Here is a 17,515-nt window from a genome sequence, read left to right as displayed (position 1 = left end):
GCAGTGTTGTTCACTGTGGAGTTTATACTCACATGAAACTCACATGCCCGAAATCATGAGAATTCAAAGAAAACGTTCCATGTGTAAATCAAATTAGACATTACATATATATTCTAGGCAATTACTAGGCATTTCATTATATTTTGGTAAAAATCTCATGAGGTCTGATTCTGACTCTGCAACACTTTTTTGTATCCATTTTTTTCCCCCTGTCTGCTGCACGTCACATCACAGATCAAGATAGTTGCTAGTAAAGGGTTTGAAACTGGGTACATTCTTGTTGTCTTATCAGCCAATCAGCATAATTTTCCTGCAGCTCCAGAGTATTTTTTTTTTTACATGGCATTTACAGCTGAGACGATTGGCTTAATCCATTCTATGGTACCAAAATGACAGCACTATTCCATGTGGTCCTGCGTCAGCCGAGCAGCTACCATTGAGTTACTGTAAATGGTAGTGCTAGCGGATATCCCCTTGACATGTCGACTAGTGGCAGAACTAATTGACTAGTCGACTAGGTTATGAGCCCCTGATGCATTTCTATCCCTCCTTTCTTTGAACCTCAGTGCTACTTTATCCCTTCCTCTGCTTCTTAACCTATTCATGCTGCGTTCTCTCTCTCTATCTGTCTTTCTCTCTCTCCCTCCTTTGGATTTCGAATCATGATCCCCTCTGCTGCAAAGAAAACTCCACCTACTCAGAGCTGCTAATGTAGTCACTGACAGTGCAAGCTCTCTCCTGCACACACACTCTCTCTCTCTCTCTCTCTCTCTCTCTCTCTCTCTCTCTATCTCTCTCTCTCTCTCTCTCTCTCTCTCTCTCTCTCTCTCTCTCTCTCTCTCTCTCTCTCTCACACACACACACACACACACACACACTCACGCTCCCTCCACTCCGGTCCCACATAAATAAATAGCGTCAGAAGGATGTGGGAGAAGAGAGATGTTGCTGCCAGTGGAAAAAGAACAATGTTGAGGCAACTCTCCCCTGTTTATCTTCAGTGCATGCTTCCAGTCTGGGGATTACAGGCACGTTCCCTCTGGATTTCTTGCCCACTGAAGGATGCTCTGTTCTGACGGCGCTCCTGCCGTATACACAGCGAGGACTACTGGACTTTTCTCACTGTTTCCACCTACCCGCCAGAGAGCCACTGATCTTGCCAGTCAGAAGAGCCCATGGAGTCCATCCCCATGGTAGATGGTCCACTCCACATTTGTGCTTGGCAATAGACAAAGAGGCAAAGAGATCAGAAACATTGGCAGCCGATCAACTCCATGGTTTTCTGACTTTATCAAGGCTGTGATTTTTGGCATCTGATAAAGAGGTAGGACTTCTAAATATATTTTGTCCCTCCCAATTTAGTGTTTTCCAGGCTTTTGACTGCACTTTTTGTATTTTCATTGCTCATGATGGCTCAGTAAATTTGCAATGTGGTATTTTGGGATTTTCTTTTTCTTTCTCTGATGCACTTGAACATGAAATTTAATGTATTCGATGTAAAATTAAAGTTTGAATACAATTTTTTATGATAACATCCACCTCTCATTATTCTGTAGCTGTTGTAGAAACTAAGATGACTCCAAAATGAAGGTCCTGACCACCAAAATTAACTTTATTGGGTTAGAAGAGACTTAAAGATGTGCAAGAACCCTCATTTGACCTATATGTGTTGCTTTAAACTCGCCGAGCAGAACCACATGGTGACTTCTTGCAATTTTATGGACGCAGGTGATGTGTGATGCCTGCTAAGGTTACTCATTACTCTGAGCCAAGAGACCGAGGCTACACATCGGCTGAAACCAGTGTTGTTGCTCTGCCAAACCATCTCAGTCACACTCACAAATGCCAAACACGCCGTGGCGTATTTCCCATCCACAATGGCAGGCTGTATATCTGGTTTCTGAAACAGAAAGATGTGTTGTATGGCAGTATCTTGTCTTCAGGGAGTTGTTGCTGCATCTCCATCATCTGGTTTAGCCAAAAGGCACTTTTCGGCCACTTTGGTGTCCACAATCTTTTGGTTTAGTGCCATTCAGCCTATATCCACTCTCTCCTACCTACATATCTCTTCAAGCACCTTATAAAGTATTATATTTCCTTTTTTCTCCCACTTAAAAAGGTGCTTCTGGTTGCCATAAGGTCATTCTGGAGATATGTAGGCATCTTAAATGTGTACTTAGGGCCACATTTGGATTAGTTTTTCAGAGACAAGATGCAGAAGGAGTCAGTTGTGCTGGAGATCTAATGAGCACCTGAGGGCAGGTTGACAGACTGTCTGGCCAGGGGATGGAAATATCCCACTATAGATTTGAACAGAATTAATTGTCAGAGAAAAGGAAATTAGCTGCTTTTCTCACCTATTTGAGACTGCACAGATCTGAAGCCCAGCAATGGCAATTAAAAATGATCGAATATTAAGTATAAATATGACAAAATCATCATGTGTTTGCAACATTTGTACATAGAATGTATACTCTGAGAAGAAGATTACAGAATATAATTATAAAATGCTCTTTATGTTTCCTTGGCATTACACCTTTCATCATTCTAAACTGCTTGTGTTACCAAATAGAAGTGAGCAGGGATAATTTGAACACTTTTTTTGGCTTATTTGTTTTGCATCAGACATCTTTGACATATTAGCAGTCATTTCTTGAGTCAAATAAATGCATAACTTAATCAAGTCGGATACAATTAAACTAGAAGCACACAAATGTCAGTATTACATTCACAACAGCGGTATGTGATGAAAAAAAGAATAAATGAAAAAGTTCTGTAATGTGAATAGCCCTTGACAAAACTTGAGATTTTGAAGGACAGACTTTGATAGTGACCTAAGACTAAACAGAAACACATAGCAAGTGAGGCAAGCAAGGATTGATGGGAACTACATATTAATTATGCCCATATAGATATTTAGACCTTAAAGTAACTGTTATTTATTGTAAAAGAACATCAGTAAAATACAACAGTTGGTTGAAAACCACATTCATCTGCACTTTAATTAATATAATAAGTAATGCCAATTGTATTCTGGGATGCCCTCTGACCATTCTTCATCCGTATTTTTCACAGCTGATAAATTCATGCTGAAAGGACCATTGCAATATGTCTAACAAGTGAGGCCCAAAACATCACAAAGCATATTTAAGTTTTAGAGAGAGAACTAGTAATGATTTGACAAAAGGATAGTTCACCCAAAACTTAACGTTCTGTCATCTTTATGATGTTGTTGCAAGCTATGACTTTATTTCTTCTGTGGAACACAAATGAAGAAATTTTATACATATTTAATAATTAAAAGAACAACCCTGCAGCATTTTATTTCTCAAAATTTTTCTGTTACGTTTATTAAATGTTACAATAATCCCTGTTGTCCCCTAAGGCCCAGCTATACATTTCAGTCCCTGCTGCTTTCTTTAACTTGTGTGAAATGAGTTCCTGCTGAAATCCCTTATATTAGCCTAAGAGCTCTGTGCCACACAGCCCATCTGTGTAAGGGCTTCTATAGCGATTATTAATTCTGTTTGGGTGGGAGGCATGTATATCAACAGCAGTCTCCACAGAGACAGGAAACGGGAGGATTATTTTTGCACTCTAATTAGTCTACTACAAGCTCCAACTTAATTGGTGGCCTCTAGTTTGCATTTGATGTGTTGAAAAAAATGCCAAAAAATGGCTAAAAGGAGGGTGAGATGAAATGAATATGTAAAAAACTAAACAATCCGTCAACATTCTTTTGAAGTGGTTCGGGAAAAGACCAGGCAGGATGTGAAGCCAGTAAAAGCTGGGTCTGCGCACTCAAATCAAGCAGGAATACAGTTTGAATAAATATGTAATCTGAGCCTACAGGACCATGATGCATTTGAAATGAGGACATATTTGGGATGCTCAGAAATGTGTACTGAATTTGGTTGCTGTCATTTGCGCTTTGATCCAACTGGACACACATGCGGGCACACACATACGTGTACGTGTTTGTGTGTGTGGTATTGTTTGATTTTTCGTCTTGCACTCTATGTTGTGTCATGGTGATGCATTTAGATAGGTATTAAAGTTATCTAGAGCTGATGCACTACAAAAACCTGCTTTCTTTTCAAATATTTATCAGCCTCCATCTCTCATTCAGTAAAAAACAGTGGTATAGTCCCTGGCCACCTATATAGGTGTGTGTGTGTGTGTGTGTGTGTGTGTGTGTGTGTGTGTGTGTGTGTGTGTGTGTGTGTGTGTGTGTGTGTGTGTGTGTGTGTGTGTGTGTGTGTGTGTGTGTGTGTGTGTGTGTGTGTGTGTGTGTGTGTGTGTGTGTGTGTGTGTGTGTGTGTGTGTGTGTGTGTGTGTGTGTGTGTGTGTGTGTGTGTACTTGTCTACGGAAGAATGTGCAGCATATAGTGCCACCACATCCCGGGATCGGTCCTGGGACGAGGACCTAGTGTGTGTGTGTGTGTGTGTGTGTGTGTGTGTGTGTGTGTGTGTGTGTGTGTGTACTTGTCTACAGAAGAATGTGCAGCATATAGTGCCACCACATCCCGGGATCGGTCCTGGGACGAGGACCTAGTGTGTGTGTGTGTGTGTGTGTGTGTGTGTGTGTGTGTGTTGATGATCTGTTAAATAACTATATTTTTAAAAATTATAATCTTCAGTGAGATAAACTATTGATGTGAAAAACATGCAAAGATAATTATTCATATTATCATTACCATCCAATAAAAAACCTAAACATATTTGAAAAAGGTATATTTACATCATTACAAGATACATGTATACATTTACTATATACTGGATATGTACTGAAAAAAGTTTTTTTACATCAATCTAACCAAATTTAGTAAGGTTTACGCTTCAAACAAGGAAAACATAGGTATGCATTTGCTAATTGTCTAAGAAAAATAAACCAAATTCAAGAAATATTATTTTAAAACAAGTATTTAGTTATAAAATATAATAAATAAATTATATATATATATATATATATATATATATATATATATATATATATATATTTTTTTTTTTTTTTTTTTTTTTTGCAGTGTAAGGGGCAAATAACAAAGCAACAATTACAATTGCTCCTGGTCCATTTATATTGGTTACATATGTTGTATCGGTTCAAAAATAAACAACCTTGTATTCATAAAGTGTCTTTGTATTTGGCCAATTAAAATATGATATCTGGCCAATAAAGCCTGACATTGAAAAATGACTTGCACTTATTACCTGTCAAATATTATAGGGATTGAAAGGCCAGTGGAGTGTCCTGTTCTTTAAATCCCTTCTCACCCAAACCTCAAATTGATACGTTACCCTTCACGTGAGGTTTTATGTTTGCCTTGGGATCTACTTTTGATACATCAGTCCCCCAAAGCGGAAAGGAATGTGAATAAATTTTGACAGTCAAAACTGCCACATTCGTCTATTAAAATGCCTCTACTTCCTGTGAAAAGAAGTCCTCCCGTTCTCTGTTTGGTTATTTAAATCCGTTATCTCGCACAAAGCTGTCCAGCTGCTCCACATGGGAGAATGAAACCTCTGTCAACCTCCCCGTCTGTGTCACAGGGATGCTTGTACCTTTCGGAAAGGCGTCACATGAAGAATCACGACGAACAGCGGACACCGTGTGGGTGCAAACGCCTTCATTATTTGATTCCCATCTTATGTGTAAGGCCTGCTGAATTCTCAGCCATAATAAATGCGGCACGCGGGCCTCCGGCACGGCATTAAGTGCACAATAACTCCGCGTATCGTTTTGATGCAGACCTGCACAGCTGCGCGACTGAAATCGGGGGATGCTCCGGGACTCAGCTTAAGGGCGATCCTCCGTGACTGACACATCATGTAGAATGAGGGTCACCTTATTATACTGCCGACATCCGCTAGCCTCCAACTACAGGATTTGCTGGGGGAAATGGTGCAAATGAGACAGGGGGGGTTTGTAGGGGTCTCACCACCTCAATTAAGGTTTGAACCACCCCAAGGGAAGTCAAAACAAAAGCTTGGAGAATCTTAAGGGTGTTAAACTAACCAAATAGGTTCAGGTACATCACAAAAAAAAATTTTGGTTAACTGTATTAGGGGGACTAAAATACAGTTAGGGTTGCATGAAACAAGTCTTGGCAGATTGAGCCCTGAGAATTAACTATAGAAGATCCTTTTAAAAGGCTGACCCTCCTGTTAGTATTTTCTAAATTTTAAAATATAAATAATTTATATTATTTATAATGTTATTGTAAATTTCAGTTGGATGCACACACAGCACTTCTTTATAATGAGCTGATGGGAGCCCCTTTTGTAAATACACAAATAATCAGGGGTTTATGCACATTTTCAAGTATGTTAATGTAAGCAGATGGATTATGGATAATATTGTCTGCGTGAGTGATGGTCATATTTACCTGCTGTATGGTTGGCTGCATTGACTAATGAGCTTCTGGAGTTAGATTTATTTAACCCTTTATTCTGCAGGACTAAATGGTTGAGGAGATTTAACATCCAAACAATGGATTACACCTGCAAACTGCTGCTGCTGTGTTTTGCTTCATGAAGAAAATGAACACAATTGCGTGCTGATGGCACGCAATTGTGTCATCAGCAGTGTATGTGCAATATCTGAATCTGAATTCAAACTATCAGTGTAGCACCAATAATTTTATTAAATCAAATAAGTAGCATGTTTATTTTATAAACAATTATACAAATATATACCTCGCTATACTATACCTCAAAATTATGTTTTTTTCTATAGAAAGCAAATTCGTGTCGATAATGTAACCAGTCTGACAAAACAGTTAAAATCTATAAAATCTCTGCAGGAGTTTTAAAATATATTGTAATGTTATGCTACAGTCAAATATAATATGTTTTTATTTAACATTAGATAAAACCATAGCTTTAAACATGCCAGTGTCCTCATGCCATGATCCATGATGGGTATTGGTTGCACTACAGTATTTTTTATGTGTTCAAATTGGATTGCAAAATCTGTATATTAAAATGACTAAAATAATTTTGAAATAAATATTTATGCATATTTGCTCAAATACTCAATTTTGACTAGGTGGAACTGGATAGTCTGATTTAATGAAATGTGATTGCACGACAAGCTTCAGAATCACTAGTCTTGGATGTCAAATAAATAACCACATCTCTATTTATGCTTGCATTACTTTGATCTCCACACAGTTTGTCTGGGACTATCTGAAACATATTGGAGTGACTGCTGTCTTGTGCACTTACATAGACCCATATCAATGTTCATCTGCAGCTTCAGCCTCAGGTGTCCTATCTAACTGCTAAAGCCTGTCAGATTTGTTGCTGAGAGTTTTTTGTTTTTTTTGTTTTTACCAGAGAAAATGCGTGTTAGCCAAATCTATAAATAACAAATCTGAAATACAGAGTGGTAGCAACATTGATTGCAAAAGTCTTCCTTACTGCAGCTGGGCTGAATAAGGAAGCTGCCAATTTTCCACATTACAATGGCACTCAATCAGACGTCTACCTGAGGTTGATGCAGCTTTACTTTAAAGAACACAGAACAGATGCAAATGGCCTGGGACAAAATACCGGTATGTTTGAAGAAAGTTTAAAATGCAGTTAATAATACACTTTACTTCTGCAACCTGATGTTTTATCCATCAGCAAATGTCTGGTTTTGTGAAAAGTGTTTTACACACACACACACACACACACACACACACACACACACACACACACACACACACACACACACACACACACACACACACACACACACACACACACACACACACACACACACACTGTATAGATATATTGAAAATATATTGTATTTGAAGAACTGATGAATCATACACAAAAGGCTAAAAATGTGTTAAAATGTCAATTTGCCTATTTACGTTTAAAATACACGTGGATGTGGATGATCTTTTTTCTAGCTGAATTTAACCGTAGTGTATTTTCTTAAATAAATTATTTTCTACAAATCTAAATTCTAAATCTAAAAGAAAGAATGTATAATCAAATTTGATCAAATTCATTTTTATTTATTATTATCTTTACCATATACCACTGTTTTATGTTTATATATAAATATATATATACAGTAAAGGCTACATACCATGTACTACATTTCCCACTGACAAATCAGTCTTCCCATGGAAAAGCCAACCGTTACCGGTACCGCTGGGAATTCTTTAACTTCACACATGAGCGAATGACATTTCTGCACAAACCCGGAACATCAATGGGCTGACACGTATTCCTATGCGTTCTCGTCCCTAGATGTTACAACACTCACTTTACGATGTCCTGCCCTATCACACAAACACATCTAGCCAAAATCCCGCCGTCTCCCCCCCAGGGTCTTCACAGCCTAATGGAATGTAGTCTTCTCACACAGCAGCGCACTCACAGAGCAATTACGCCGACAGATTCATTTAAGGCCGGCCGCAAGCTCTGGCAGTCGACGTGAGGCCAGCTCTGACAGCGAACAGACAGCCCATTCACCCTTCATCAGCCTCGCCGGCTTTCTCACTGTACGATATCCCCCACAGGAAATGATCATTTCAGTCAGAAATAACAATAAGGACTGTATCAGATACTGGATGGACGTCACTGCATTGTCCTTGGCTGAAGAAATATGTTTGGCAGCTGGCACAAGGCGCTTTTTAGCCAATTTGAGGCTGTTTGGAGCCAGCTGGCAGGTTGAGTGTTGAACTTCCAGTAGCTCTTTCGTTTGTCTTGCTCCTTCTTTTTTGTCGAGCCACAGATTCTGAACAAACAGATCCTTTGGGTCATAGCACAATGCTTTTCCAATGACACAACACGAAAGGTGGGAAAGAGCGGAAATTCAGGTTGAAAACGACCAACCTTGAGTATCTTAAAAGAGACAGGCAAACTCCCCAGTGAATGGTGCTTTTTAAAGTCATTGGAATCTGATGGGCTGTCAGTGTTTTTACCATTTATCATCTGGAAAAGAAATGATCTGAAAGTGATTCCAACAATATTGGGTAACACTTTATTTTAAGGTGTCATTGTTACAGTGCAATCATATATTTAAGTACTGAGTAATATTAAGCAACTACACGTACTTACTATACAGTTATAGGATTAGGATTTGATTGAGGGTTGGATGTAATTATGCATAATTTACTGTTATTACTATGTTAAGTACATTTAACATATGTAACAAGGACACTAAACTAAAGTGTTACCCTTTATTTAGTGTCCTTGTAACATGTAGATACTATAGTAAAAACAGTAACACTTTATTTTACAGCCCTTTTTCCAATGTACATACTATGCACTTATTATAGTAATTGGAATAACTTGGTAATAACTAGCTATACTAACCATGAACCAACCCCTAAACCTAACCTCAACCCATGTACTTTATTAGGTAAGTACACTGTAAGTACACTTACTGTAAAATAAAGTGCAACCGTAATAACTATAAATGATGCATACGTACTAACCCTATAGTAAGTACTATAGTAAGTACTTATAGTTAGCCTACTTAATATTACTCAGAACTTAAATGTTTAATCACAGTGTAACAAAGACACCTTAAAATAAATTGTAACCCTATTGTTCCTCTGAGCTATTGTAGGTACTTCCCTATGTTCTCATAGAATTAGAATGATTATGAAAACTTCAGTTATTGTTATAATCCTTGGTGAGAACTGCACACTTAAGCCACTAAATTTGACCACGCTCATGCTCATCCCTTCTCCTTAAAAACCTGCCCTAAGCCAACCCAATGTTAGAAAACCTGGATATGAAAAAAAAAGAGCTTTTCTAATTGGCCAGTTTTTTACTCGTCATAGAGCCTATTGCTGTTAGGAAGATGCAGGTGTACTTTCCACAGTCATCTTTTTCAGGGATATCTGTCACGGGGCATTTCATGTGTGGTATAAAAAAATCACTTACAGCATCTTCAGGTAATGCATTAGTATAATGCAATATCTGGTGCGAGAGTGTAATTCAATATTGCATAGAGACCCATATACCAGGGTGCCTTGACAACTTTCTCATCTGGATAATTATGTAACAATGCAATGAATAGGTCTGAGCATATTCATAATTACCCCGCGTAGCAGAGACTTGTACATTTCCCTTGTAAGCACCCTGATGTCTTAGGATTACTAATTCCGCCTGATGTTTCCTTTCCTTTTCATTGCTTATTGATTTCAAATTCATGACTCCGAAATTAAGGAACGTGTGCTTTTGAGTCCAATTAAACAAGCCTTGCATGGTCCTGGAAGAAATGATTATGGAAAATAAGAGCATTTTCATGGGATCGGTGTATAGCAGTCGTATCACCTCTGGAGGATAATGCTAGCAGGAAAGGAAACCCATAAATGCTCCTCTGAGTGTAAGATCGAGTGGCTGCATAATAATCTAGTAACTAGCTGAAAAGCCATAAAACATACACACAGAAGAGGCACAGGGTTTTTTATTATTATATGAACTGACAGATTGACTACTCATGTATCTTTAAGTGTATTACTATTTTTTGGCATTATTGTTTTGTTTGTTTGTTTCGAGTACACATGTACATAGTGTAGTGTGTCATTTGGTACACAGCTTGTGTACTCGGACTACTCTTTTGACGTATTGTTTTTTCGCATAGGGTGACTTCAGGGTAATTGGGACAGTTTTAGCCACTGAGATGACTTGTAAAAAGTGTCCCAACACTACAGTATATGTAAGTGTTTGATTTCGGATGCAGTGATTGTCTTATTTGAAGACACACATTTTGTTGGACTGACATTCATTGCATTATGTTATGCAGCTGTTGATTTATTTTGTCTTAGCATTTGAATAAAAAACTGCAGAAACAAATCTGTCTTGAATCAAAAGTCTGGATCAGGGTTGTTATAGCTTAGAATTTTTTATCTATTTTATCTAATTAGTTTATTAACCAGTTTGTCTAATTAGAATCTTATTTCTATTTTACTTCCAAATTGTCTTTCTATTTTATTTTCAAATTGTCTTTCCAGTTTAGTTTTTTTTTTTTTCAGTTTACTTAAATTTTTATTTTATTTTTTCAACGCCAATAGTGTCCACTCTTAATATGTCATTAGTATTTAGTGACAATTTCATGTTTAATGCATGCAGGTTAAGGGTTTCCAAATTCAATTTAGTTAGTTTGATTTTAATTTAGTTGTAGCCTAGTTTTTAACAAACGTTTTTTTTTTTAGTTTTTTTTTTTTGCTTGCTTATTTTTTGTTAATGATGATACTTTTTTAATATAAAAAAAATACCTTTCAAATCCATTGTCCACATCTGCTTGATGGAATTATTACTCTACTACAAAAAGTAGTCTAACTAATATTTTTTACATTTAATTTTATTATTATTATTATTTTACATTTTATGTGTAAAATATAACAAAAATCAAGTTGAGTTTATGCTTAAAATAAGAAAAAAATCCTACATTTATTTTGCAATTTTACTTCAGGTTTTCAGATTGTCAAATTGATATTGCTTTAAGCATGTTTTGATATTTTCTCTTGGAAAAAATACAAAAAAGTGTATTAAGAAAATTGATTGCAAAAATATTGATTTGTGTCTTGTGCATGTTTGAAAAACAGATGTTCCCTTGCAAGGGAACTCGAGCTGCGTTCTCACCGCGTCTCAACGCAGCGTCTCATTCCCTCTCAGGGAACCAGGTTTACATACGTAACCTGAGACGTTTTTGGCCAGTATAAAAGCCAAGTATTTGGTATTTTTCTGCAGGTTTCAGGCACTGAGGAACCCCAGAGGGTGTGAGAATCTTTCTTTTCTGAATTATGTTGTCACATTTTGAAAATGATGTTTTTCTTTTATCCCTGATGTGCTTTCACAGCCTCCGTCTCTGTTTATCTGGCTCTTGGCCTAAGCCTTTTGATTTCTTCTCATCTCCCTTCCTGTTCTTCGGAGGAGCTCACATTTTACTTTCTTCTTCCCTCTGTATTCTCTCTCTGTCCTGAAGGTCTGTCTTTGTGAAGGATACCCTCTGTCCACTGTCTAATTTAGTTTATGTCTTCTTCACCTCGTCCTTCGAACTAGTCTTGAAGGACCTTAACTCAGGAAAATAACTTGCATAGCATTGCAAATCTTTAATCCTACACTGCTATTGAGATTTTAGAATATTAGATTTACTGAAAATGATGATTCATGCATCTCAGTCAAATTCTGTATGTATTGTACATACTATAATAATGAATAGCAATGGTTCTTCACTGGTTTTGATTCATGACCCACATTTTACAAGATATTACCAAGTGATGAAGTAACACAGTACTGAAACTGTGAAAAAGTAACACAAATGTAATTGAACATGAAACGTATTATTATTACCATCGACACTTTAAGCCAAACAATGCGCAAAATGATTATACATATATATCATATCTACAGCATAATATCAACATCCGTTTATGAGAGTAGCACCACATGACATTTTACAATCTTGCCTTGTCATAAAATGTATAATAATAATAATCAAATATGACTTAAAACCACTTAAGTGTCACCGGCCCACCAGTGGGCCCACAGCCATTACATATTTAAAACAGTAATATCCTATACTAAACCTAAACTAATCTTGACACACTATATATCATTTGAAAGATTACAATCTCTAGTTTTCATATTTGGTGTCTGATTTTCAAAATAAATTATAGAGACGTAATTTATCAATTTGCAACAAGAATATTTTCATACTCCCAAAGCGTGTTCAGACATTTATTTAGAAATAGCGAGGAACATGAAAAATCAGAAAGAATGGAAGAAACCTTAGTTTGTTTTCATGCCAAGAGTTCAAAAGATAGCATCCATTCAATTTTTTTTTTTGAAAAAAAGGTCTGAAAATGTTTGAAATATAAAGAAAAAATGATAGATTCACCATTTGTGATGTGGCAGCAAGCTATAATGCACATACATGTTCTTTTTATGTGTTTATTAGAGGTTGAATTCATATAAAAATCTGCCAAACTTCCAATACTACTTCTGAAATAAATTGTATGAAAATTGTGGAAATAATGGTTCAGATCCCTCAAACCAACTATGGAAATTGAGGCGCCCTTATATGGGGAGTAATTGGAGTCTGGTTGTCACCTAGTAATAAAGTTTGGTACTGCGCCCAAACAAAATCTTACTGAAAGCTCATTTTTTGATATATCAACCTAAAATTTGAAACACAACTTGTTCACATTTTTGTCTTTGAGTCCAACATGTTTTGAAAAAATATATTTTATATGAAATATGAATAATGGAATGTTTTACATTGTACATTTTCATAAACTCTGCCAAATGTCTTCTTTAAAACAAGACCAATCTTACGTAATATTCCAAAGCATTCTTGAATTACAACCATTTAATTTTGGAATGTGCATTTTCGTGTCTATTCAAAAAAAAGGGGGGGGGGGGGGGGGGGGTTAAACTATATTATTATTATTAATAATATTATACATTTTTGTTTTATTATTATCTTCTCATTGTTTTAAAGTAATATTTTTTTCAATAATTTACAGTTTTTTAATTATGCTCAGAGGAGATCAGACAAATGAATAATGCTGACATTTCATAAGAGCAAGCAGAAAGGAGTGATTTAAACAAAAAACTAACTTAAGGGAAAGGTGTTACATTTGATCTGTGAGGCCGTTTACATGACACCGTTTTCAACTTTTTGCCGTTCATTTTACACGACAACAGCGTTTTGGGGGTTTGAAAACGCGAACTTTTGAAAAGTGTTTCAAGGTGCAAGTTTTTAAAAACGATACCGTTATCATCTCCATGGAAACTACAAAAATGCTAATTTATGAAAATTGACATCAAACGAATGCATAGTGCGTGTTCAGCCAATAGGCGCATAGTGTTTCTTTACAAAGGAACATCGCCAACTACTGGCCTGGCAGGAATATTACAGCCTTTTAAGTCATTTTCGTGGATCTGTGTAAACGGGAATCGTTTTGACAACATTATCATCTGTACATGCAAAACACAAAGGAAAAACTTTTCCGTTTTGAAGGAGAACTCCGGGCAATTTTTAAGTTAATCTTGATCGTTATACCTTTGTGAGTACTGTCTATAGAAAAAAAACCGAACCGGATTGGTGATTGCAACACGGAGCTGTTCCCGTAAATGCCCAGAGCTCCCCCTCAGCTAAAACGGCAGTTATGGGGGCATATACATAAAGAGTGTCTTTGTGCCTCTTAACAGACACAAAATGCAATTAAAATGTCTGTCCAACATGAACAGGGCCCTTACATGTGAACAAGATGCGTTTAGCAACAACCATTGTTTAAATTCACCTACATAGTGTTTTAGACGGCTAGCTGTAGTCTCGCGCTGAAGTCCCATGGGAACTCAGTTGTAGCCAAAGGTAAATAGTAGTGATGGGAAGTCCGGTTCTTTTCCGCAAACCGGTTCTTTCGGACAGTTCGTTTCAATGAACCGGTAAAAGAAATGGTTCGCATTTGTGCCGTTCCGAATTATGGCAACAGAATGCGAAAATAAAAGAACTTATTTTCATCGTCTTCCTTTCCATGACCTCGAGATTCTGCAGTTGTGTCTAGTTGTACTACAACTTGATGCGCAAACTCCCATACAAGTACTACGCGCTAAAGATTACCGCATTTGCAGCAACCACTTTGACAAGGATGACTACACAGACACAACCAGTTGAAGAAAAAAGCGATTCCATGGACGAAGACGTGTGCAACCACTGTGGAGGTAATGTAAACTTTATTTATCCTTCCATTTGGGTGCTGTGTTGTGTCTGTGTAGTCATCCTTGAACGACACAAACGCGAATAATTTCTTCTTCACCTACACACTGCTATTTACCTTTGGCTATAACTGAGTTCTCATGGGACTTCAGTGCGAGACTACAGCTAGTCGTCTACAACACTATTTAGGTGAATTTAAACAATGGTTAAGCTGCTAAACGCATCTTGTTCATATGTAAGGGCCCTGTTCATGTTGGACAGACATTTTAATTGCATTTTGTGTCTGTTAAGAGGCACAAAGACACTCTGTATGTATATGCCCCCATAACTGCCGTTTTAGCTGAGGGGGAGCTCTGGGCATTTGTGGGAACAGCTCCGTGTTGCAATCACCAATCTGGTTCGTTTTTTTTTTTCTATAGACAGTACTCAGAAAGGTATAACGATCAAGATTAACTTAAAAATTGCCCGGAGTTCTCCTTTAAGTACATCGTACTCTAATAATATGTTTGCTTGAGTTGGACTTTGAGTTAGTTTTGCACTGTACCCAGTTCAGTTTCATTTGTCTCTGTCATCTGTTGGCTTAGTTTTGATTTTCCCTCATATGCTACACCTGTTTCTAGTTAATTATCGTCTTTAGTCCCTAGTGTATCTCTGTATGTATAGGCCTTAGTTTCAGTTTAAGTTTTCCTTTGTCCATTATTGTCAATGTTAGATGGTTGTCCTGATTGTGTTTTGCTATTTCTGAGAAGCCTGAGTGTTTTGTATACTTTTAGGGTATGTAACAACGATGTACTAAAAACCAAAACCTTTTTCCTTTGCATTTTTTTTTGCGCACAGGCGACAACGTTGTCATAATGATCCCAGTTCACACGGATCCACAAAAACGCTGAATTCTGCTGCCAGGCCAGTAGTTGGCGATGTCCCTTTATAAGGAAACACTACGCGGCTATAGACTGAACACGTAATACACATGGAGCATGTTTTTGTAGTTTACATAGAGACAATAACGTATAATCCCGTTTTCAAAGGGTTTGCGTTTCTAGGCCCCCAAAATGCTGTTTTCGTGTAAATGAACAGACAAAACTAGAAAAAGTTTTCAGCTTTTAGTTGAAAATGATGTTGTGTAAACAGCCCCTTAGTTTAATATTATTAAAACAACTACTCCGCATAGATCCTGCTTTTTTGGTTTTTCATCCTTTGCTGCAACCATGCTGTGACAAAAGGATATTGTGACCTCATCAATCAATGATGTCAGGTCTGATACCGAAGAAAAAAGATTTAGCAGGATATTTGTTTTATCCCTCCCCGACCTGTAACAGAATATGGTCCATTCCCTTCGACAAGACACTTGATTGACTCTCCCATATCCCAGAATGCAGTGTGTGTTAATGACCGTGAAAGTTGGTGATAAGGGCAGATGGGATTTAAAAACGACCGCCCTGGTCCACACAGGTGTGCTAAACGTACACCCATTGTGCCCAGTTGCCATATAATTAGAATCCCCTCTCCTCTGTAATGTCATACTGGCTTTTATTTGGCATCCATCTTTCCCCAGGAAAGAAAAGAAAAGAAAAGAAATGGTAGAAGGGAAAATAATTATGTGGAAGATAACTGAGGATACTTTTAAAGAAAATACGAACCCCAGCAATTGAGAGGAAGGGGAAAAAACATTTCGTGACATGAAACATTTCGGTGTCAGCTCTCTTGAGATTTATTGATGGTATTCTCCTGCCTTTCTTTAGCTAATTGGAAGTTTGTTGGTGTGCTCATGTAGTGAGTGAAGAAAGAAAACATATTTTGGCAAAGGCTGACAGAATAGACAATGTGGAAGAAGAACAAATGCTGTCAAGGAGACAGCAAGATGTTTGCTAGTTTTCTCTTTTTACGTTATTTTTACACACACACACACACACACACACACCTGTGAATGAGGTATGGTACATTTAGCATTTCAATTAGGAATTTATCTGGTCTTTACATAATGTGTTATTTTGCTACAGCACACAGCTAACCGTGTGCAGAGATGTTCCGGCTGTGCATTGGGCTTAACGTGATTTGCACAAGTACAACATATTCCTGGAACAACGTTTCTTTCATTTCAGCTCCCTCTGATTTTAGGGTTACAGTGCTGTGAAAAGTGTTTGAACCTATTTGAGTTTCTGTATTTTTGGATTATATCTTTATACTGAATTTTGCAACATGCTCATTGGAAAAAATGTGCCTACATATTATTCACTGCAGTTTCCAGTTGAAATGAACACTAGATGCACTAAAACATCAACTTTTATTCCTTTTCACACAAATTATGATTACAGAAGCAGATTATTGATTAAAGAAAATTTGTAAAGTAATGCATTTTGATAGTTTTACAAGCTCTATATCTCACGAAATTGAGTACACCCCTCAGATTTCTGCAAATATTTTAATATATCTTCTCAAGGGACAATACTATAGAAATTAAACTTGGATATATTTTAGAGTAGTCGATGTGCTGCTTGTATAGCAGTATATATTTACTGTCCTCTGAAAATAACTTAACATACAGCCATTATTGTCAAAATAGCTGGCAACAAAAGTGAGTACACCCCTAAGTGAACATGTCAAAACTGTGTCTAAAGTGTTAATATTTTGTGTGAGCAAATATTGTATATGTCTATTCTGATGTAGTAAACTTGTTCAGTAGCTCACCTGGTACAGCACTGCACTTACAATGCAGAGCGTTTTGGAACGAGTATTGTGAGAAACAAGACACGATAAAAAGACCTCCAAGACTTGTAGAAGCAAAAATAGCATGGTTGCTTCAGCAAATGCATTTCTATATCACGTTTGCTC

The 17,515-nt window shown here is 37.2% G+C and overlaps 1 protein-coding gene across 2 annotated transcripts in view; it reads left to right on the top strand.

The window, feature by feature from the left end:
- sgcd (sarcoglycan, delta (dystrophin-associated glycoprotein)) overlaps positions 1-17,515 on the top strand; it is a 284,743-nt gene that overhangs the window by 60,512 nt on the left and 206,716 nt on the right. The window contains exon 1 of one of the 2 annotated variants that reach the window (XR_013190497.1): positions 558-1,324. The exons of the other annotated variant lie outside the window; for it this stretch is intronic. The gene's annotated coding sequence lies outside the window, so the exon portion shown is untranslated. Of the gene's footprint in view, positions 1-557; positions 1,325-17,515 lie in introns of those variants that run through there. 2 annotated transcript variants of the gene reach the window in all.

This window comes from Siphateles boraxobius, unplaced genomic scaffold (assembly GCF_051911475.1).
Source record: "Siphateles boraxobius isolate OS27281-9 unplaced genomic scaffold, OSU_SipBor_1 11, whole genome shotgun sequence".
In the NCBI taxonomy this organism is placed as follows: Eukaryota; Metazoa; Chordata; class Actinopteri; order Cypriniformes; family Leuciscidae; genus Siphateles; species Siphateles boraxobius.
The sequence above is the reverse complement of the archived record's forward strand: the minus strand, read 5'-3'. Positions and strand labels throughout refer to the sequence as shown.